The following is a 22,878-nucleotide window of genomic DNA, read 5'->3' on the forward strand; positions in this document are numbered from 1 at the left end:
CCTAGGGTTAGGGTTATGTTGATTCCTAAGTTTAGAGATCAGGTTAGTATTACGATTGGACCTAGGGTTAGGGTTATGTTGAGGGCTAGGGTTACAGATCCGGTTAGGGTTACGATTGGACCTAGGGTTAGGGTTATGTTTAGGGATAGGGTTAGAGATCCGGTTAGGGTTACGATTGGACGTAGGGTTAGGGTTATGTTGAGGGCTAGGGTTAGAGATCCGGTTAGGGTTACGATTGGTCGTAGGGTTAGGGTTATGTTGAGGGCTAGGGTTAGAGATCCGGTTAGGGTTACGGTTGGACCTAGGGTTAGGGTTACGTTGAGGGCTAGGGTTAGAGATCCGGTTAGGGTTAAGATTGTACCTAGGGCTATAGTGATGTTGAGGGCTAGGGTATTCCAGCAGTGAAAACACAAATTTCTATAAAGACTTTGAAGCAACAAGCAAAAGCCTAGTGGCTGAGTGTTCTTTCAGAGAGAAACATGCATTTCATCCTTCTGGAGTGAATTTTCATGCTGGAGTTCATATGCATTTTATACTGTGCAGAATGTAGCTACCTGCTGGGGGTTGTGTCATAGAAGCACCTTTTCTGCAGGAGCTTATTGGAACATTCATTGTTTGGCTAAGTTATTTAGGGTTGGTTTTGGAAGGTCTTTCAACCTTGGCCAAATCCGCTTTGTACGAAAGTTTTTCACAGCCCTGTTTCCAAGTGTCCACAAAGAGCTGCTGCTTGAAACTGTCCACATGCACATCTCGTATACTGGTGTGCTCGTTTCACTACCTGGATTTTGGTTTCCTCTTCTTTCTTTGAAATGACAAGTCTTCATTCAGCATTCTACACACACCTTGTACCAGCTTCAGTTTGAAGCATGTTGGTGCTCTCAAAACGCTGTGTAACCTATGTAGAGTGTGTTACTCTCCAGCACTGAATACACAACTTAGAGCTCCTTTCACCACAGACACGCAAACACATCTTTTTGTGAAAGTCCTACTTCAGGTCCCTTGGGAATGTAAGGGTTTCATGGAGAACATGAAGTCAATCATGCTTTTGCACTCTACTACCAATAGAAATGACCTCTTGTACATGCCTGACTGAGTTTCACTGCAAAATGCCCTTGTTTTCTGGTTTCTTGAATGTTCTCAACACATTAGGAGAAAGAGCGTGTTTGAGCAAGATCGATGCAGTGTGCGTTTCCCTAGATTTCAAGTGATTTGGGAAATATAATCCTTATTTTTCCACATTGTGAAAGAAACATGAGGCTTGCAAGAGATTGAAAAAATGCATCCCAAAACGTACTCCAGCGGTGAAAGCACACGTTTCTACAAAGACTTTGAAGTAGCAAGTAAAAGCCAATGGCTGAGTGTTCTTTCAGAGAGAAACATACACATTTCATCCTTCTGGAGTGAATTTTCAGCCTGGAATTCATATGCATTTGTACCGTGCAGAATGTAACTACCTGCTCGGGGGTTGTGTCATAGAAGCAACTTTCCTGCAGGAGCTTATTGGAACATTCATTGTTTGGCTAACTTCTTTGGGTTGGTTTTGAAAGGTCTTTCAACTTTAGCCAAATCCGCTCTCTTACGAAATTTTTTCACAGCCTTGTTTCCAAGAGCCCACAAAGAACTGCTGCTTAAAACTCTCCACATGCACATCTCCCATACTGGTGTGCTCGTTTCACTACCTGGATTTTGGTTTCCTCTTCTTTCTTTGAAATTACAAGCCCTCTTTCTGCATGCTACACACACCTTGAAGCAGTTTCCGTTTCCAGCATATTGGTGCTCTTAAAACGCTGAGTAACCTGTGTAGAGTGTGTCAATCTCCAGCACTGAATACACAACTTAGAGCTCCTTTCACCACAGACACGCAAACACATCTTTTTGTAAAAGTCCTACTTCTTTACTCTTGGAAATGTAAGGGTTTCATCGAGAACTTGAAGTCAATCATGCTTTTGCACTCTGCAACCAATAGGAATGAACTCTTGTACATACCCGTCTGAATTTCAGTGCAAAATGCCCTTCTTTTCTGGTTTGTTGAAAGTTCACAACACATTAGGAGATAGAGCGTGTTTGAAGAAGACTGATGCAGTGTGCGTTTTCCTGGATTTCTAGTGATTTGGGAAACATAATCCGTGTTTTCCCACATTGTCTAAGAAACAACATGAGGCTTGCAAGAGATTGAAACAATGCATCCTAAAACTTATTCCAGCAGTGAAAACACACGTTTCTACAAAGACTTGGAAGGAGCAAGCAAAAGAATAGTGGCTGAGTGTCCTTTCAGAGAGAAACACATGCATTTCATCCTTCTGGAGTGAGTTTTCTTGCTGGAATTCATATGCATTTTGTACTGTGCAGAATGTAGCTACCTGCTCGGGGGTTGTGTCATAGATGCACCTTTCCTGCAGGAGCTTATTGGAACTTTCATTGTTTGGCTAAGTTATTTAGGGTTGGTTTTGGAAGGTCTTTCAACTTTGGCCAAATCCGCTTTGTACGAAAGTTTTTCACAGCCCTGTTTCCAAGTGTCCACAAAGAGCTGCTGCTTGAAAGTGTCCACATGCACATCTCCCATACTGGTGTGCTCGTTTCACTACCTGGATTTTGGTTTCCTCTTCTTTCTTTGAAATGACACGTCTTCATTCAGCATGCTACACACACCTTCTAGCAGTTTCAGTTTGAAGCATGTTGGTGCTCTCAAAACGCTGTGTATCCTGTGTAGAGTGTGTCACTCTACAGCACTGAATACACAACTTAGAGCTCCTTTCAACACAGACACGCAAACACGTCTTTTTGGGAAAGTCCTAACTCAGGTAAATTGGAAATGTAATGCTTTCATCGAAAACATGAAGACAATCATGCTTTTGAACTCTGCAACCGAAAGAAATGGCTTTTTGTACATGCCATTCTGAATTTCACTGCAAAATGCCCTTCTTTTCTGGTTTGTTGAAAGTTCAAAACACTTTAGGAGATAGAACGTGTTTGAAGAAGACTGATGCAGTGTGCGTTTTCCTGGATTTCAAGTGATTCGGGATACATACTCCTTGTTTTTCGACATTGTCTAAGAAACAACATGAGGCTTGCAAGAGATTGAAAAAATGCATCCTAAAACTTATGCCTGCAGTGAAAACACACGTTTCTACAAAGACTTGGAAGGAGCAAGCAAAAGAATAGTGGCTGAGAGTTCTTTCAGAGAGAAACACACGTATTTCATCCTTCTGTAGAGACGGTTAGGGTTACGATTGGACCTAGGGTAGGGTTATGTTGAGGGCTAGGGTTAGAGAGACGGTTAGGGTTACGATTGGACCTAGGGTTAGGGTTTTGTTGAAGTCTAGGGTTAGAGATCAGGTTAGGGTTACGATTGGACCTAGGGTTAGGGTTATGTTGAGGGCTAAGGTTAGAGATCCGGTTAGGGTTACGATTGGACGTAGGGTAGGGTTATGTTGAGGGCTAGGGTTAGAGAGACGGTTAGGGTTACGATTGGACCTAGGGTTAGGGTTATGTTGAGGTCTAGCGTTAGAGATCCGGTTAGGGTTACGATTGGACCTAGGGTTAGGGTTATGTTGAGGGCTAGGGTTAGAGATCCGGTTAGGGTTACGATTGGACCTAGGGAAGGGTTATGTTGAGGGCTAGGGTTAGAGAGACGGTTAGGGTTACGATTGGACCTAGGGTTAGGGTTATGTTGAGGTCTAGGGTTAGAGATCCGGTTCGGGTTACGATTGGACCTAGGGTTACGGTTATGTTGAGGGCTAGGGTTAGAGATCCGGTTAGGGTTACGATTGGACCTAGGGTTAGGGTTATATTGAGCGCTAGGGTTAGAGAGACGGTTAGGGGTACGATTCGACCTAGGGTTAGGGTTATGTTGAGGCCTAGGGTTAGAGATCCGGTTAGGGTTACGATTGGACCTAGGGTTAGGGTTATGTTGAGGGCTAGGGTTAGAGATCCGGTTAGGGTTACGATTGGACCTAGGGTTAGGGTTATATTGAGCGCTAGGGTTAGAGGGACGGTTAGGGGTACGATTGGACCTAGGGTTATGGTTATGTTGAGGCCTAAGTTTAGAGATCAGGTTAGTATTACTATTGGACCTAGGGTTAGGGTTATGTTGAGGGCTAGGGTTACAGATCCGGTTAGGGTTACGATTGGACTTAGGGTAAGGGTTATGTTGAGGGCTAGGGTTAGAGATCCGGTTAGGGTTACGATTGGACGTAGGGTTAGGGTTATGTTGAGGGCTAGGGTTAGAGATCCGGTTAGGGTTACGGTTGGACCTAGGGTTAGGGTTATGTTGAGGGCCAGGGTTAGAGATCAGCTTAGTATTACGATTGGACCTAGGGTTAGGGTTATTTTGAGGCCTAGGGTTAGAGATCCTGTTAGGGTTACGATTGGACCTAGGGTTAGGGTTATGTTGAGGGCTAGGGTTAGAGATCCGGTTAGGGTTAAGATTGTACCTAGGGTTATAGTGATGTTGAGGGCTAGGGTATTCCAGCAGTGAAAACACACATTTCTATAAAGACTTTGAAGCAGCAAGCAAAAGCCTAGTGGCTGAGTGTTCTTTCAGAGAGAAACATGCATTTCATCCTTCTGGAGTGAATTTTCATGCTGGAGTTCATATGCATTTTATACTGTGCAGAATGTAGCTACCTGCTGGGGGTTGTGTCATAGAAGCACCTTTTCTGCAGGAGCTTATTGGAACATTCATTGTTTGGCTAAGTTATTTAGGGTTGGTTTTGGAAGGTCTTTCAACCTTGGCCAAATCCCGCTTCGTACGCAAGTTTTTAATAGCGCTGTTTCCAAGTGTCCACAAAGAGCTGCTGCTTGAAACTGTCCACATGCACATCGTCTATACTGGTGTGCTCGTTTCACTACCTGGATTTTGGTTTCCTCTTCTTTCTTTGAAATGACAAGTCTTCATTCAGCATTCTACACACACCTTGTACCAGCTTCAGTTTGAAGCATGTTGGTGGTCTCAAAACGCTGTGTAACCTATGTAGAGTGTGTTACTCTCCAGCACTGAATACACAACTTAGAGCTCCTTTCACCACAGACACGCAAACACATCTTTTTGTGAAAGTCCTACTTCAGGTCCCTTGGGAATGTAAGGTTTTCATGGAGAACATGAAGTCAATCATGCTTTTGCACTCTACTACCAATAGAAATGACCTCTTTTACATGCCTGACTGAGTTTCACTGCCAAATGCCCTTGTTTTCTGGTTTCTTGAATGTTCTCAACACATTAGGAGAAAGAGCGTGTTTGAGCAAGATCGATGCAGTGTGCGTTTCCCTAGATTTCAAGTGATTTGGGAAATATAATCCTTATTTTTCCACATTGTGAAAGAAACATGAGGCTTGCAAGAGATTGAATAAATGCATCCCAAAACGTACTCCAGCGGTGAAAGCACACGTTTCTACAAAGACTTTGAAGTAGCAAGTAAAAGCCAATGGCTGAGTGTTCTTTCAGAGAGAAACATACACATTTCATCCTTCTGGAGTGAATTTTCAGCCTGGAATTCATATGCATTTGTACCGTGCAGAATGTAACTACCTGCTCGGGGGTTGTGTCATAGAAGCAACTTTCCTGCAGGAGCTTATTGGAACATTCATTGTTTGGCTAACTTCTTTGGGTTGGTTTTGAAAGGTCTTTCAACTTTAGCCAAATCCGCTCTCTTACGAAATTTTTTCACAGCCTTGTTTCCAAGAGCCCACAAAGAACTGCTGCTTAAAACTCTCCACATGCACATCTCCCATACTGGTGTGCTCGTTTCACTACCTGGATTTTGGTTTCCTCTTCTTTCTTTGAAATTACAAGCCCTCTTTCTGCATGCTACACACACCTTGAAGCAGTTTCAGTTTCCAGCATATTGGTGCTCTTAAAACGCTGAGTAACCTGTGTAGAGTGTGTCAGTCTCCAGCACTGAATACACAACTTAGAGCTCCTTTCACCACAGACACGCAAACACATCTTTTTGTAAAAGTCCTACTTCTTTACTCTTGGAAATGTAAGGGTTTCATCTAGAACTTGCAGTCAATCATGCTTTTGCACTCTGCAACCAATAGGAATGAACTCTTGTACATACCCGTCTGAATTTCAGTGCAAAATGCCCTTCTTTTCTGGTTTGTTGAAAGTTCACAACACATTAGGAGATAGAGCGTGTTTGAAGAAGACTGATGCAGTGTGCGTTTTCCTGGATTTCTAGTGATTTGGGAAACATAATCCGTGTTTTCCCACATTGTCTAAGAAACAACATGAGGCTTGCAAGAGATTGAAACAATGCATCCTAAAACTTATTCCAGCAGTGAAAACACACGTTTCTACAAAGACTTGGAAGGAGCAAGCAAAAGAATAGTGGCTGAGTGTCCTTTCAGAGAGAAACACATGCATTTCATCCTTCTGGAGTGAGTTTTCTTGCTGAAATTCATATGCATTTTGTACTGTGCAGAATGTAGCTACCTGCTCGGGGGTTGTGTCATAGATGCACCTTTCCTGCAGGAGCTTATTGGAACTTTCATTGTTTGGCTAAGTTATTTAGGGTTGGTTTTGGAAGGTCTTTCAACTTTGGCCAAATGCGCTTTGTACGAAAGTTTTTCACAGCCCTGTTTCCAAGTGTCCACAAAGAGCTGCTGCTTGAAAGTGTCCACATGCACATCTCCCATACTGGTGTGCTCGTTTCACTACCTGGATTTTGGTTTCCTCTTCTTTCTTTGAAATGACAAGTCTTCATTCAGCATGCTACACACACCTTGTAGCAGTTTCAGTTTGAAGCATGTTGGTGCTCTCAAAACGCTGTGTATCCTGTGTAGAGTGTGTCACTCTACAGCACTGAATACACAACTTAGAGCTCCTTTCAACACAGACACGCAAACACGTCTTTTTGGGAAAGTCCTAACTCAGGTAAATTGGAAATGTAATGGTTTCATGCTTTTGAACTCTGCAACCGAAAGAAATGGCTTTTTGTACATGCCATTCTGAATTTCACTGCAAAATGCCCTTCTTTTCTGGTTTGTTGAAAGTTCAAAACACTTTAGGAGATAGAACGTGTTTGAAGAAGACTGATGCAGTGTGCGTTTTCCTGGATTTCAAGTGATTCGGGATACATACTCCTTGTTTTTCGACATTGTCTAAGAAACAACATGAGGCTTGCAAGAGATTGAAAAAATGCATCCTAAAACTTATGCCTGCAGTGAAAACACAGGTTTCTACAAAGACTTGGAAGGAGCAAGCAAAAGAATAGTGGCTGAGAGTTCTTTCAGAGAGAAACACACGTATTTCATCCTTCTGTAGAGACGGTTAGGGTTACGATTGGACCTAGGGTAGGGTTATGTTGAGGGCTAGGGTTAGAGAGACGGTTAGGGTTACGATTGGACCTAGGGTTAGGGTTATGTTGAGGTCTAGGGTTAGAGATCCGGTTAGGGTTACGATTGGACCTAGGGTTAGGGTTATGTTGAGGCCTAAGTTTAGAGATCAGGTTAGTATTACGATTGGACCTAGGGTTAGGGTTATGTTGAGGGCTAGGGTTACAGATCCGGTTAGGGTTTCGATTGGACCTAGGGTTAGGGTTATGTTTAGGGATAGGGTTAGAGATCCGGTTAGGGTTACGATTGGACGTAGGGTTAGGGTTATGTTGAGGGCTAGGGTTAGAGATCCGGTTAGGGTTACGATTGGTCGTAGGGTTAGGGTTATGTTGAGGGCTAGGGTTAGAGATCCGGTTAGGGTTACGGTTGGACCTAGGGTTAGGGTTACGTTGAGGGCTAGGGTTAGAGATCCGGTTAGGGTTAAGATTGTACCTAGGGCTATAGTGATGTTGAGGGCTAGGGTATTCCAGCAGTGAAAACACAAATTTCTATAAAGACTTTGAAGCAACAAGCAAAAGCCTAGTGGCTGAGTGTTCTTTCAGAGAGAAACATGCATTTCATCCTTCTGGAGTGAATTTTCATGCTGGAGTTCATATGCATTTTATACTGTGCAGAATGTAGCTACCTGCTGGGGGTTGTGTCATAGAAGCACCTTTTCTGCAGGAGCTTATTGGAACATTCATTGTTTGGCTAAGTTATTTAGGGTTGGTTTTGGAAGGTCTTTCAACCTTGGCCAAATCCCGCTTCGTACGCAAGTTTTTAATAGCGCTGTTTCCAAGTGTCCACAAAGAGCTGCTGCTTGAAACTGTCCACATGCACATCTCGTATACTGGTGTGCTCGTTTCACTACCTGGATTTTGGTTTCCTCTTCTTTCTTTGAAATGACAAGTCTTCATTCAGCATTCTACACACACCTTGTACCAGCTTCAGTTTGAAGCATGTTGGTGCTCTCAAAACGCTGTGTAACCTATGTAGAGTGTGTTACTCTCCAGCACTGAATACACAACTTAGAGCTCCTTTCACCACAGACACGCAAACACATCTTTTTGTGAAAGTCCTACTTCAGGTCCCTTGGGAATGTAAGGGTTTCATGGAGAACATGAAGTCAATCATGCTTTTGCACTCTACTACCAATAGAAATGACCTCTTGTACATGCCTGACTGAGTTTCACTGCAAAATGCCCTTGTTTTCTGGTTTCTTGAATGTTCTCAACACATTAGGAGAAAGAGCGTGTTTGAGCAAGATCGATGCAGTGTGCGTTTCCCTAGATTTCAAGTGATTTGGGAAATATAATCCTTATTTTTCCACATTGTGAAAGAAACATGAGGCTTGCAAGAGATTGAAAAAATGCATCCCAAAACGTACTCCAGCGGTGAAAGCACACGTTTCTACAAAGACTTTGAAGTAGCAAGTAAAAGCCAATGGCTGAGTGTTCTTTCAGAGAGAAACATACACATTTCATCCTTCTGGAGTGAATTTTCAGCCTGGAATTCATATGCATTTGTACCGTGCAGAATGTAACTACCTGCTCGGGGGTTGTGTCATAGAAGCAACTTTCCTGCAGGAGCTTATTGGAACATTCATTGTTTGGCTAACTTCTTTGGGTTGGTTTTGAAAGGTCTTTCAACTTTAGCCAAATCCGCTCTCTTACGAAATTTTTTCACAGCCTTGTTTCCAAGAGCCCACAAAGAACTGCTGCTTAAAACTCTCCACATGCACATCTCCCATACTGGTGTGCTCGTTTCACTACCTGGATTTTGGTTTCCTCTTCTTTCTTTGAAATTACAAGCCCTCTTTCTGCATGCTACACACACCTTGAAGCAGTTTCAGTTTCCAGCATATTGGTGCTCTTAAAACGCTGAGTAACCTGTGTAGAGTGTGTCAATCTCCAGCACTGAATACACAACTTAGAGCTCCTTTCACCACAGACACGCAAACACATCTTTTTGTAAAAGTCCTACTTCTTTACTCTTGGAAATGTAAGGGTTTCATCGAGAACTTGAAGTCAATCATGCTTTTGCACTCTGCAACCAATAGGAATGAACTCTTGTACATACCCGTCTGAATTTCAGTGCAAAATGCCCTTCTTTTCTGGTTTGTTGAAAGTTCACAACACATTAGGAGATAGAGCGTGTTTGAAGAAGACTGATGCAGTGTGCGTTTTCCTGGATTTCTAGTGATTTGGGAAACATAATCCGTGTTTTCCCACATTGTCTAAGAAACAACATGAGGCTTGCAAGAGATTGAAACAATGCATCCTAAAACTTATTCCAGCAGTGAAAACACACGTTTCTACAAAGACTTGGAAGGAGCAAGCAAAAGAATAGTGGCTGAGTGTCCTTTCAGAGAGAAACACATGCATTTCATCCTTCTGGAGTGAGTTTTCTTGCTGGAATTCATATGCATTTTGTACTGTGCAGAATGTAGCTACCTGCTCGGGGGTTGTGTCATAGATGCACCTTTCCTGCAGGAGCTTATTGGAACTTTCATTGTTTGGCTAAGTTATTTAGGGTTGGTTTTGGAAGGTCTTTCAACTTTGGCCAAATCCGCTTTGTACGAAAGTTTTTCACAGCCCTGTTTCCAAGTGTCCACAAAGAGCTGCTGCTTGAAAGTGTCCACATGCACATCTCCCATACTGGTGTGCTCGTTTCACTACCTGGATTTTGGTTTCCTCTTCTTTCTTTGAAATGACAAGTCTTCATTCAGCATGCTACACACACCTTCTAGCAGTTTCAGTTTGAAGCATGTTGGTGCTCTCAAAACGCTGTGTATCCTGTGTAGAGTGTGTCACTCTACAGCACTGAATACACAACTTAGAGCTCCTTTCAACACAGACACGCAAACACGTCTTTTTGGGAAAGTCCTAACTCAGGTAAATTGGAAATGTAATGCTTTCATCGAAAACATGAAGACAATCATGCTTTTGAACTCTGCAACCGAAAGAAATGGCTTTTTGTACATGCCATTCTGAATTTCACTGCAAAATGCCCTTCTTTTCTGGTTTCTTGAAAGTTCAAAACACTTTAGGAGATAGAACGTGTTTGAAGAAGACTGATGCAGTGTGCGTTTTCCCGGATTTCAAGTGATTCGGAATACATACTCCTTGTTTTTCGACATTGTCTAAGAAACAACATGAGGCTTGCAAGAGATTGAAAAAATGCATCCTAAAACTTATGCCTGCAGTGAAAACACACGTTTCTACAAAGACTTGGAAGGAGCAAGCAAAAGAATAGTGGCTGAGAGTTCTTTCAGAGAGAAACACACGTATTTCATCCTTCTGTAGAGACGGTTAGGGTTACGATTGGACCTAGGGTAGGGTTATGTTGAGGGCTAGGGTTAGAGAGACGGTTAGGGTTACGATTGGACCTAGGGTTAGGGTTATGTTGAGGTCTAGCGTTAGAGATCCGGTTAGGGTTACGATTGGACCTAGGGTTAGGGTTATGTTGAGGGCTAGGGTTAGAGATCCGGTTAGGGTTACGATTGGACCTAGGGTAGGGTTATGTTGAGGGCTAGGGTTAGAGATCCGGTTAGGGTTACGATTGGACCTAGGGTTAGGGTTATGTTGAGGTCTAGCGTTAGAGATCCGGTTAGGGTTACGATTGGACCTAGGGTTAGGGTTATGTTGAGGGCTAGGGTTAGAGATCCGGTTAGGGTTACGATTGGACCTAGGGAAGGGTTATGTTGAGGGCTAGGGTTAGAGAGACGGTTAGGGTTACGATTGGACCTAGGGTTAGGGTTATGTTGAGGTCTAGGGTTAGAGATCCGGTTCGGGTTACGATTGGACCTAGGGTTACGGTTATGTTGAGGGCTAGGGTTAGAGATCCGGTTAGGGTTACGATTTGACCTAGGGTTAGGGTTATGTTGAGGGCTAGGGTTAGAGATCCGGTTAGGGTTACGATTGGACCTAGGGTTAGGGTTATATTGAGCGCTAGGGTTAGAGAGACGGTTAGGGGTACGATTCGACCTAGGGTTAGGGTTATGTTGAGGCCTAGGGTTAGAGATCCGGTTAGGGTTACGATTGGACCTAGGGTTAGGGTTATGTTGAGGGCTAGGGTTAGAGATCCGGTTAGGGTTACGATTGGACCTAGGGTTAGGGTTATATTGAGCGCTAGGGTTAGAGGGACGGTTAGGGGTACGATTGGACCTAGGGTTATGGTTATGTTGAGGCCTAAGTTTAGAGATCAGGTTAGTATTACTATTGGACCTAGGGTTAGGGTTATGTTGAGGGCTAGGGTTACAGATCCGGTTAGGGTTACGATTGGACTTAGGGTAAGGGTTATGTTGAGGGCTAGGGTTAGAGATCCGGTTAGGGTTACGATTGGACGTAGGGTTAGGGTTATGTTGAGGGCTAGGGTTAGAGATCCGGTTAGGGTTACGGTTGGACCTAGGGTTAGGGTTATGTTGAGGGCCAGGGTTAGAGATCAGCTTAGTATTACGATTGGACCTAGGGTTAGGGTTATTTTGAGGCCTAGGGTTAGAGATACGGTTAGGGTTACGATTGGACCTAGGGTTAGGGTTATGTTGAGGGCTAGGGTTAGAGATCCGGTTAGGGTTAAGATTGTACCTAGGGTTATAGTGATGTTGAGGGCTAGGGTATTCCAGCAGTGAAAACACACATTTCTATAAAGACTTTGAAGCAGCAAGCAAAAGCCTAGTGGCTGAGTGTTCTTTCAGAGAGAAACATGCATTTCATCCTTCTGGAGTGAATTTTCATGCTGGAGTTCATATGCATTTTATACTGTGCAGAATGTAGCTACCTGCTGGGGGTTGTGTCATAGAAGCACCTTTTCTGCAGGAGCTTATTGGAACATTCATTGTTTGGCTAAGTTATTTAGGGTTGGTTTTGGAAGGTCTTTCAACCTTGGCCAAATCCCGCTTCGTACGCAAGTTTTTAATAGCGCTGTTTCCAAGTGTCCACAAAGAGCTGCTGCTTGAAACTGTCCACATGCACATCGTCTATACTGGTGTGCTCGTTTCACTACCTGGATTTTGGTTTCCTCTTCTTTCTTTGAAATGACAAGTCTTCATTCAGCATTCTACACACACCTTGTACCAGCTTCAGTTTGAAGCATGTTGGTGCTCTCAAAACGCTGTGTAACCTATGTAGAGTGTGTTACTCTCCAGCACTGAATACACAACTTAGAGCTCCTTTCACCACAGACACGCAAACACATCTTTTTGTGAAAGTCCTACTTCAGGTCCCTTGGGAATGTAAGGTTTTCATGGAGAACATGAAGTCAATCATGCTTTTGCACTCTACTACCAATAGAAATGACCTCTTGTACATGCCTGACTGAGTTTCACTGCAAAATGCCCTTGTTTTCTGGTTTCTTGAATGTTCTCAACACATTAGGAGAAAGAGCGTGTTTGAGCAAGATCGATGCAGTGTGCGTTTCCCTAGATTTCAAGTGATTTGGGAAATATAATCCTTATTTTTCCACATTGTGAAAGAAACATGAGGCTTGCAAGAGATTGAAAAAATGCATCCCAAAACGTACTCCAGCGGTGAAAGCACACGTTTCTACAAAGACTTTGAAGTAGCAAGTAAAAGCCAATGGCTGAGTGTTCTTTCAGAGAGAAACATACACATTTCATCCTTCTGGAGTGAATTTTCAGCCTGGAATTCATATGCATTTGTACCGTGCAGAATGTAACTACCTGCTCGGGGGTTGTGTCATAGAAGCAACTTTCCTGCAGGAGCTTATTGGAACATTCATTGTTTGGCTAACTTCTTTGGGTTGGTTTTGAAAGGTCTTTCAACTTTAGCCAAATCCGCTCTCTTACGAAATTTTTTCACAGCCTTGTTTCCAAGAGCCCACAAAGAACTGCTGCTTAAAACTCTCCACATGCACATCTCCCATACTGGTGTGCTCGTTTCACTACCTGGATTTTGGTTTCCTCTTCTTTCTTTGAAATTACAAGCCCTCTTTCTGCATGCTACACACACCTTGAAGCAGTTTCAGTTTCCAGCATATTGGTGCTCTTAAAACGCTGAGTAACCTGTGTAGAGTGTGTCAATCTCCAGCACTGAATACACAACTTAGAGCTCCTTTCACCACAGACACGCAAACACATCTTTTTGTAAAAGTCCTACTTCTTTACTCTTGGAAATGTAAGGGTTTCATCTAGAACTTGCAGTCAATCATGCTTTTGCACTCTGCAACCAATAGGAATGAACTCTTGTACATACCCGTCTGAATTTCAGTGCAAAATGCCCTTCTTTTCTGGTTTGTTGAAAGTTCACAACACATTAGGAGATAGAGCGTGTTTGAAGAAGACTGATGCAGTGTGCGTTTTCCTGGATTTCTAGTGATTTGGGAAACATAATCCGTGTTTTCCCACATTGTCTAAGAAACAACATGAGGCTTGCAAGAGATTGAAACAATGCATCCTAAAACTTATTCCAGCAGTGAAAACACACGTTTCTACAAAGACTTGGAAGGAGCAAGCAAAAGAATAGTGGCTGAGTGTCCTTTCAGAGGGAAACACATGCATTTCATCCTTCTGGAGTGAGTTTTCTTGCTGAAATTCATATGCATTTTGTACTGTGCAGAATGTAGCTACCTGCTCGGGGGTTGTGTCATAGATGCACCTTTCCTGCAGGAGCTTATTGGAACTTTCATTGTTTGGCTAAGTTATTTAGGGTTGGTTTTGGAAGGTCTTTCAACTTTGGCCAAATGCGCTTTGTACGAAAGTTTTTCACAGCCCTGTTTCCAAGTGTCCACAAAGAGCTGCTGCTTGAAAGTGTCCACATGCACATCTCCCATACTGGTGTGCTCGTTTCACTACCTGGATTTTGGTTTCCTCTTCTTTCTTTGAAATGACAAGTCTTCATTCAGCATGCTACACACACCTTGTAGCAGTTTCAGTTTGAAGCATGTTGGTGCTCTCAAAACGCTGTGTATCCTGTGTAGAGTGTGTCACTCTACAGCACTGAATACACAACTTAGAGCTCCTTTCAACACAGACACGCAAACACGTCTTTTTGGGAAAGTCCTAACTCAGGTAAATTGGAAATGTAATGGTTTCATGCTTTTGAACTCTGCAACCGAAAGAAATGGCTTTTTGTACATGCCATTCTGAATTTCACTGCAAAATGCCCTTCTTTTCTGGTTTGTTGAAAGTTCAAAACACTTTAGGAGATAGAACGTGTTTGAAGAAGACTGATGCAGTGTGCGTTTTCCTGGATTTCAAGTGATTCGGGATACATACTCCTTGTTTTTCGACATTGTCTAAGAAACAACATGAGGCTTGCAAGAGATTGAAAAAATGCATCCTAAAACTTATGCCTGCAGTGAAAACACAGGTTTCTACAAAGACTTGGAAGGAGCAAGCAAAAGAATAGTGGCTGAGAGTTCTTTCAGAGAGAAACACACGTATTTCATCCTTCTGTAGAGACGGTTAGGGTTACGATTGGACCTAGGGTAGGGTTATGTTGAGGGCTAGGGTTAGAGAGACGGTTAGGGTTACGATTGGACCTAGGGTTAGGGTTATGTTGAGGTCTAGGGTTAGAGATCCGGTTAGGGTTACGATTGGACCTAGGGTTAGGGTTATGTTGAGGCCTAAGTTTAGAGATCAGGTTAGTATTACGATTGGACCTAGGGTTAGGGTTATGTTGAGGGCTAGGGTTACAGATCCGGTTAGGGTTTCGATTGGACCTAGGGTTAGGGTTATGTTTAGGGATAGGGTTAGAGATCCGGTTAGGGTTACGATTGGACGTAGGGTTAGGGTTATGTTGAGGGCTAGGGTTAGAGATCCGGTTAGGGTTACGATTGGTCGTAGGGTTAGGGTTATGTTGAGGGCTAGGGTTAGAGATCCGGTTAGGGTTACGGTTGGACCTAGGGTTAGGGTTACGTTGAGGGCTAGGGTTAGAGATCCGGTTAGGGTTAAGATTGTACCTAGGGCTATAGTGATGTTGAGGGCTAGGGTATTCCAGCAGTGAAAACACAAATTTCTATAAAGACTTTGAAGCAACAAGCAAAAGTCTAGTGGCTGAGTGTTCTTTCAGAGAGAAACATGCATTTCATCCTTCTGGAGTGAATTTTCATGCTGGAGTTCATATGCATTTTATACTGTGCAGAATGTAGCTACCTGCTGGGGGTTGTGTCATAGAAGCACCTTTTCTGCAGGAGCTTATTGGAACATTCATTGTTTGGCTAAGTTATTTAGGGTTGGTTTTGGAAGGTCTTTCAACCTTGGCCAAATCCCGCTTCGTACGCAAGTTTTTAATAGCGCTGTTTCCAAGTGTCCACAAAGAGCTGCTGCTTGAAACTGTCCACATGCACATCTCGTATACTGGTGTGCTCGTTTCACTACCTGGATTTTGGTTTCCTCTTCTTTCTTTGAAATGACAAGTCTTCATTCAGCATTCTACACACACCTTGTACCAGCTTCAGTTTGAAGCATGTTGGTGCTCTCAAAACGCTGTGTAACCTATGTAGAGTGTGTTACTCTCCAGCACTGAATACACAACTTAGAGCTCCTTTCACCACAGACACGCAAACACATCTTTTTGTGAAAGTCCTACTTCAGGTCCCTTGGGAATGTAAGGGTTTCATGGAGAACATGAAGTCAATCATGCTTTTGCACTCTACTACCAATAGAAATGACCTCTTGTACATGCCTGACTGAGTTTCACTGCAAAATGCCCTTGTTTTCTGGTTTCTTGAATGTTCTCAACACATTAGGAGAAAGAGCGTGTTTGAGCAAGATCGATGCAGTGTGCGTTTCCCTAGATTTCAAGTGATTTGGGAAATATAATCCTTATTTTTCCACATTGTGAAAGAAACATGAGGCTTGCAAGAGATTGAAAAAATGCATCCCAAAACGTACTCCAGCGGTGAAAGCACACGTTTCTACAAAGACTTTGAAGTAGCAAGTAAAAGCCAATGGCTGAGTGTTCTTTCAGAGAGAAACATACACATTTCATCCTTCTGGAGTGAATTTTCAGCCTGGAATTCATATGCATTTGTACCGTGCAGAATGTAACTACCTGCTCGGGGGTTGTGTCATAGAAGCAACTTTCCTGCAGGAGCTTATTGGAACATTCATTGTTTGGCTAACTTCTTTGGGTTGGTTTTGAAAGGTCTTTCAACTTTAGCCAAATCCGCTCTCTTACGAAATTTTTTCACAGCCTTGTTTCCAAGAGCCCACAAAGAACTGCTGCTTAAAACTCTCCACATGCACATCTCCCATACTGGTGTGCTCGTTTCACTACCTGGATTTTGGTTTCCTCTTCTTTCTTTGAAATTACAAGCCCTCTTTCTGCATGCTACACACACCTTGAAGCAGTTTCAGTTTCCAGCATATTGGTGCTCTTAAAACGCTGAGTAACCTGTGTAGAGTGTGTCAATCTCCAGCACTGAATACACAACTTAGAGCTCCTTTCACCACAGACACGCAAACACATCTTTTTGTAAAAGTCCTACTTCTTTACTCTTGGAAATGTAAGGGTTTCATCGAGAACTTGAAGTCAATCATGCTTTTGCACTCTGCAACCAATAGGAATGAACTCTTGTACATACCCGTCTGAATTTCAGTGCAAAATGCCCTTCTTTTCTGGTTTGTTGAAAGTTCACAACACATTAGGAGATAGAGCGTGTTTGAAGAAGACTGATGCAGTGTGCGTTTTCCTGGATTTCTAGTGATTTGGGAAACATAATCCGTGTTTTCCCACATTGTCTAAGAAACAACATGAGGCTTGCAAGAGATTGAAACAATGCATCCTAAAACTTATTCCAGCAGTGAAAACACACGTTTCTACAAAGACTTGGAAGGAGCAAGCAAAAGAATAGTGGCTGAGTGTCCTTTCAGAGAGAAACACATGCATTTCATCCTTCTGGAGTGAGTTTTCTTGCTGGAATTCATATGCATTTTGTACTGTGCAGAATGTAGCTACCTGCTCGGGGGTTGTGTCATAGATGCACCTTTCCTGCAGGAGCTTATTGGAACTTTCATTGTTTGGCTAAGTTATTTAGGGTTGGTTTTGGAAGGTCTTTCAACTTTGGCCAAATCCGCTTTGTACGAAAGTTTTTCACAGCCCTGTTTCCAAGTGTCCACAAAGAGCTGCTGCTTGAAAGTGTCCACATGCACATCTCCCATACTGGTGTGCTCGTTTCACTACCTGGATTTTGGTTTCCTCTTCTTTCTTTGAAATGACAAGTCTTCATTCAGCATGCTACACACACCTTCTAGCAGTTTCAGTTTGAAGCATGTTGGTGCTCTCAAAACGCTGTGTATCCTGTGTAGAGTGTGTCACTCTACAGCACTGAATACACAACTTAGAGCTCCTTTCAACACAGACACGCAAACACGTCTTTTTGGGAAAGTCCTAACTCAGGTAAATTGGAAATGTAATGCTTTCATCGAAAACATGAAGACAATCATGCTTTTGAACTCTGCAACCGAAAGAAATGGCTTTTTGTACATGCCATTCTGAATTTCACTGCAAAATGCCCTTCTTTTCTGGTTTCTTGAAAGTTCAAAACACTTTAGGAGATAGAACGTGTTTGAAGAAGACTGATGCAGTGTGCGTTTTCCCGGATTTCAAGTGATTCGGAATACATACTCCTTGTTTTTCGACATTGTCTAAGAAACAACATGAGGCTTGCAAGAGATTGAAAAAATGCATCCTAAAACTTATGCCTGCAGTGAAAACACACGTTTCTACAAAGACTTGGAAGGAGCAAGCAAAAGAATAGTGGCTGAGAGTTCTTTCAGAGAGAAACACACGTATTTCATCCTTCTGTAGAGACGGTTAGGGTTACGATTGGACCTAGGGTAGGGTTATGTTGAGGGCTAGGGTTAGAGAGACGGTTAGGGTTACGATTGGACCTAGGGTTAGGGTTATGTTGAGGTCTAGCGTTAGAGATCCGGTTAGGGTTACGATTGGACCTAGGGTTAGGGTTATGTTGAGGGCTAGGGTTAGAGATCCGGTTAGGGTTACGATTGGACCTAGGGTAGGGTTATGTTGAGGGCTAGGGTTAGAGAGACGATTAGGGTTACGATTGGACCTAGGGTTAGGGTTATGTTGAGGTCTATCGTTAGAGATCCGGTTAGGGTTACGATTGGACCTAGGGTTAGGGTTATGTTGAGGGCTAGGGTTAGAGATCCGGTTAGGGTTACGATTGGACCTAGGGTAGGGTTATGTTGAGGGCTAGGGTTAGAGAGACGGTTAGGGTTACGATTGGACCTAGGGTTAGGGTTATGTTGAGGTCTAGGGTTAGAGATCCGGTTAGGGTTACGATTGGACCTAGGGTTAGGGTTATGTTGAGAGCTAGGGTTAGAGATCCGGTTAGGGTTACGATTGGACCTAGGGTTAGGGTTATGTTGAGGGCTAGGGTTAGAGATCCGGTTAGGGTTACGATTGGACCTAGGGTTAGGGTTATGTTGAGGGCTAGGGATAGAGAGACGGTTAGGGTTACGATTGGACCTAGGGTTAGGGTTATGTTGAGGGCCAGGGTTAGAGATCAGCTTAGTATTACGATTGGACCTAGGGTTAGGGTTACGTTGAGGGCTAGGGTTAGCGATCCGGTTAGGGTTAAGATTGTACCTAGGGCTATAGTGATGTTGAGGGCTAGGGTATTCCAGCAGTGAAAACACACATTTCTATAAAGACTTTGAAGCAACAAGCAAAAGCCTAGTGGCTGAGTGTTCTTTCAGAGAGAAACATGCATTTCATCCTTCTGGAGTGAATTTTCAAGCTGGAGTTCATATGCATTTTATACTGTGCAGAATGTAGCTACCTGCTGGGGGTTGTGTCATAGAAGCACCTTTTCTGCAGGAGCTTATTGGAACATTCATTGTTTGGCTAAGTTATTTCGGGTTGGTTTTGGAAGGTCTTTCAACCTTGGCCAAATCCCGCTTCGTACGGAAGTTTTTAATAGCGCTGTTTCCAAGTGTCCACAAAGAGCTGCTGCTTGAAAGTGTCCACATGCACATCTCCCATACTGGTGTGCTCGTTTCACTACCTGGATTTTGGTTTCCTCTTCTTTCTTTGAAATGACAAGTCTTCATTCAGCATGCTACACACACCTTCTAGCAGTTTCAGTTTGAAGCATGTTGGTGCTCTCAAAACGCTGTGTATCCTGTGTAGAGTGTGTCACTCTACAGCACTGAATACACAACTTAGAGCTCCTTTCAACACAGACACGCAAACACGTCTTTTTGGGAAAGTCCTAACTCAGGTAAATTGGAAATGTAATGCTTTCATCGAAAACATGAAGACAATCATGCTTTTGAACTCTGCAACCGAAAGAAATGGCTTTTTGTACATGCCATTCTGAATTTCACTGCAAAATGCCCTTCTTTTCTGGTTTGTTGAAAGTTGAAAACACTTTAGGAGATAGAACGTGTTTGAAGAAGACTGATGCAGTGTGCGTTTTCCCGGATTTCAAGTGATTCGGGATACATACTCCTTGTTTTTCGACATTGTCTAAGAAACAACATGAGGCTTGCAAGAGATTGAAAAAATGCATCCTTAAACTTATGCCTGCAGTGAAAACACACGTTTCTACAAAGACTTGGAAGGAGCAAGCAAAAGAATAGTGGCTGAGAGTTCTTTCAGAGAGAAACACACGTATTTCATCCTTCTGTAGAGACGGTTAGGGTTACGATTGGACCTAGGGTAGGGTTATGTTGAGGGCTAGGGTTAGAGAGACGGTTAGGGTTACGATTGGACCTAGGGTTAGGGTTATGTTGAGGGCTAGGGATAGAGAGACGGTTAGGGTTACGATTGGACCTAGGGTTAGGGTTATGTTGAGGGCCAGGGTTAGAGATCAGCTTAGTATTACGATTGGACCTAGGGTTAGGGTTACGTTGAGGGCTAGGGTTAGCGATCCGGTTAGGGTTAAGATTGTACCTAGGGCTATAGTGATGTTGAGGGCTAGGGTATTCCAGCAGTGAAAACACACATTTCTATAAAGACTTTGAAGCAACAAGCAAAAGCCTAGTGGCTGAGTGTTCTTTCAGAGAGAAACATGCATTTCATCCTTCTGGAGTGAATTTTCAAGCTGGAGTTCATATGCATTTTATACTGTGCAGAATGTAGCTACCTGCTGGGGGTTGTGTCATAGAAGCACCTTTTCTGCAGGAGCTTATTGGAACATTCATTGTTTGGCTAAGTTATTTAGGGTTGGTTTTGGAAGGTCTTTCAACCTTGGCCAAATCCCGCTTCGTACGCAAGTTTTTAATAGCGCTGTTTCCAAGTGTCCACAAAGAGCTGCTGCTTGAAACTGTCCACATGCACATCTCGTATACTGGTGTGCTCGTTTCACTACCTGGATTTTGGTTTCCTCTTCTTTCTTTGAAATGACAAGTCTTCATTCAGCATTCTACACACACCTTGTACCAGCTTCAGTTTGAAGCATGTTGGTGCTCTCAAAACGCTGTGTAACCTATGTAGAGTGTGTTACTCTCCAGCACTGAATACACAACTTAGAGCTCCTTTCACCACAGACACGCAAACACATCTTTTTCTGAAAGTCCTACTTCAGGTCCCTTGGGAATGTAAGGGTTTCCTGGAGAACATGAAGTCAATCATGCTTTTGCACTCTACTACCAATAGAAATGACCTCTTGTACATGCCTGACTGAGTTTCACTGCAAAATGCCCTTGTTTTCTGGTTTCTTGAATGTTCTCAACACATTAGGAGAAAGAGCGTGTTTGAGCAAGATCGATGCAGTGTGCGTTTCCCTAGATTTCAAGTGATTTGGGAAATATAATCCTTATTTTTCCACATTGTGAAAGAAACATGAGGCTTGCAAGAGATTGAAAAAATGCATCCCAAAACGTACTCCAGCGGTGAAAGCACACGTTTCTACAAAGACTTTGAAGTAGCAAGTAAAAGCCAATGGCTGAGTGTTCTTTCAGAGAGAAACATACACATTTCATCCTTCTGGAGTGAATTTTCAGCCTGGAATTCATATGCATTTGTACCGTGCAGAATGTAACTACCTGCTCGGGGGTTGTGTCATAGAAGCAACTTTCCTGCAGGAGCTTATTGGAACATTCATTGTTTGGCTAACTTCTTTGGGTTGGTTTTGAAAGGTCTTTCAACTTTAGCCAAATCCGCTCTCTTACGAAATTTTTTCACAGCCTTGTTTCCAAGAGCCCACAAAGAACTGCTGCTTAAAACTCTCCACATGCACATCTCCCATACTGGTGTGCTCGTTTCACTACCTGGATTTTGGTTTCCTCTTCTTTCTTTGAAATTACAAGCCCTCTTTCTGCATGCTACACACACCTTGAAGCAGTTTCAGTTTCCAGCATATTGGTGCTCTTAAAACGCTGAGTAACCTGTGTAGAGTGTGTCAATCTCCAGCACTGAATACACAACTTAGAGCTCCTTTCACCACAGACACGCAAACACATCTTTTTGTAAAAGTCCTACTTCTTTACTCTTGGAAATGTAAGGGTTTCATCGAGAACTTGAAGTCAATCATGCTTTTGCACTCTGCAACCAATAGGAATGAACTCTTGTACATACCCGTCTGAATTTCAGTGCAAAATGCCCTTCTTTTCTGGTTTGTTGAAAGTTCACAACACATTAGGAGATAGAGCGTGTTTGAAGAAGACTGATGCAGTGTGCGTTTTCCTGGATTTCTAGTGATTTGGGAAACATAATCCGTGTTTTCCCACATTGTCTAAGAAACAACATGAGGCTTGCAAGAGATTGAAACAATGCATCCTAAAACTTATTCCAGCAGTGAAAACACACGTTTCTACAAAGACTTGGAAGGAGCAAGCAAAAGAATAGTGGCTGAGTGTCCTTTCAGAGAGAAACACATGCATTTCATCCTTCTGGAGTGAGTTTTCTTGCTGGAATTCATATGCATTTTGTACTGTGCAGAATGTAGCTACCTGCTCGGGGGTTGTGTCATAGATGCACCTTTCCTGCAGGAGCTTATTGGAACTTTCATTGTTTGGCTAAGTTATTTAGGGTTGGTTTTGGAAGGTCTTTCAACTTTGGCCAAATCCGCTTTGTACGAAAGTTTTTCACAGCCCTGTTTCCAAGTGTCCACAAAGAGCTGCTGCTTGAAAGTGTCCACATGCACATCTCCCATACTGGTGTGCTCGTTTCACTACCTGGATTTTGGTTTCCTCTTCTTTCTTTGAAATGACAAGTCTTCATTCAGCATGCTACACACACCTTCTAGCAGTTTCAGTTTGAAGCATGTTGGTGCTCTCAAAACGCTGTGTATCCTGTGTAGAGTGTGTCACTCTACAGCACTGAATACACAACTTAGAGCTCCTTTCAACACAGACACGCAAACACGTCTTTTTGGGAAAGTCCTAACTCAGGTAAATTGGAAATGTAATGCTTTCATCGAAAACATGAAGACAATCATGCTTTTGAACTCTGCAACCGAAAGAAATGGCTTTTTGTACATGCCATTCTGAATTTCACTGCAAAATGCCCTTCTTTTCTGGTTTCTTGAAAGTTCAAAACACTTTAGGAGATAGAACGTGTTTGAAGAAGACTGATGCAGTGTGCGTTTTCCCGGATTTCAAGTGATTCGGAATACATACTCCTTGTTTTTCGA

Source organism: Miniopterus natalensis, unplaced genomic scaffold (assembly GCF_054644295.1).
Source record: "Miniopterus natalensis isolate mMinNat1 unplaced genomic scaffold, mMinNat1.hap1 Scaffold_60, whole genome shotgun sequence".
In the NCBI taxonomy this organism is placed as follows: Eukaryota; Metazoa; Chordata; class Mammalia; order Chiroptera; family Miniopteridae; genus Miniopterus; species Miniopterus natalensis.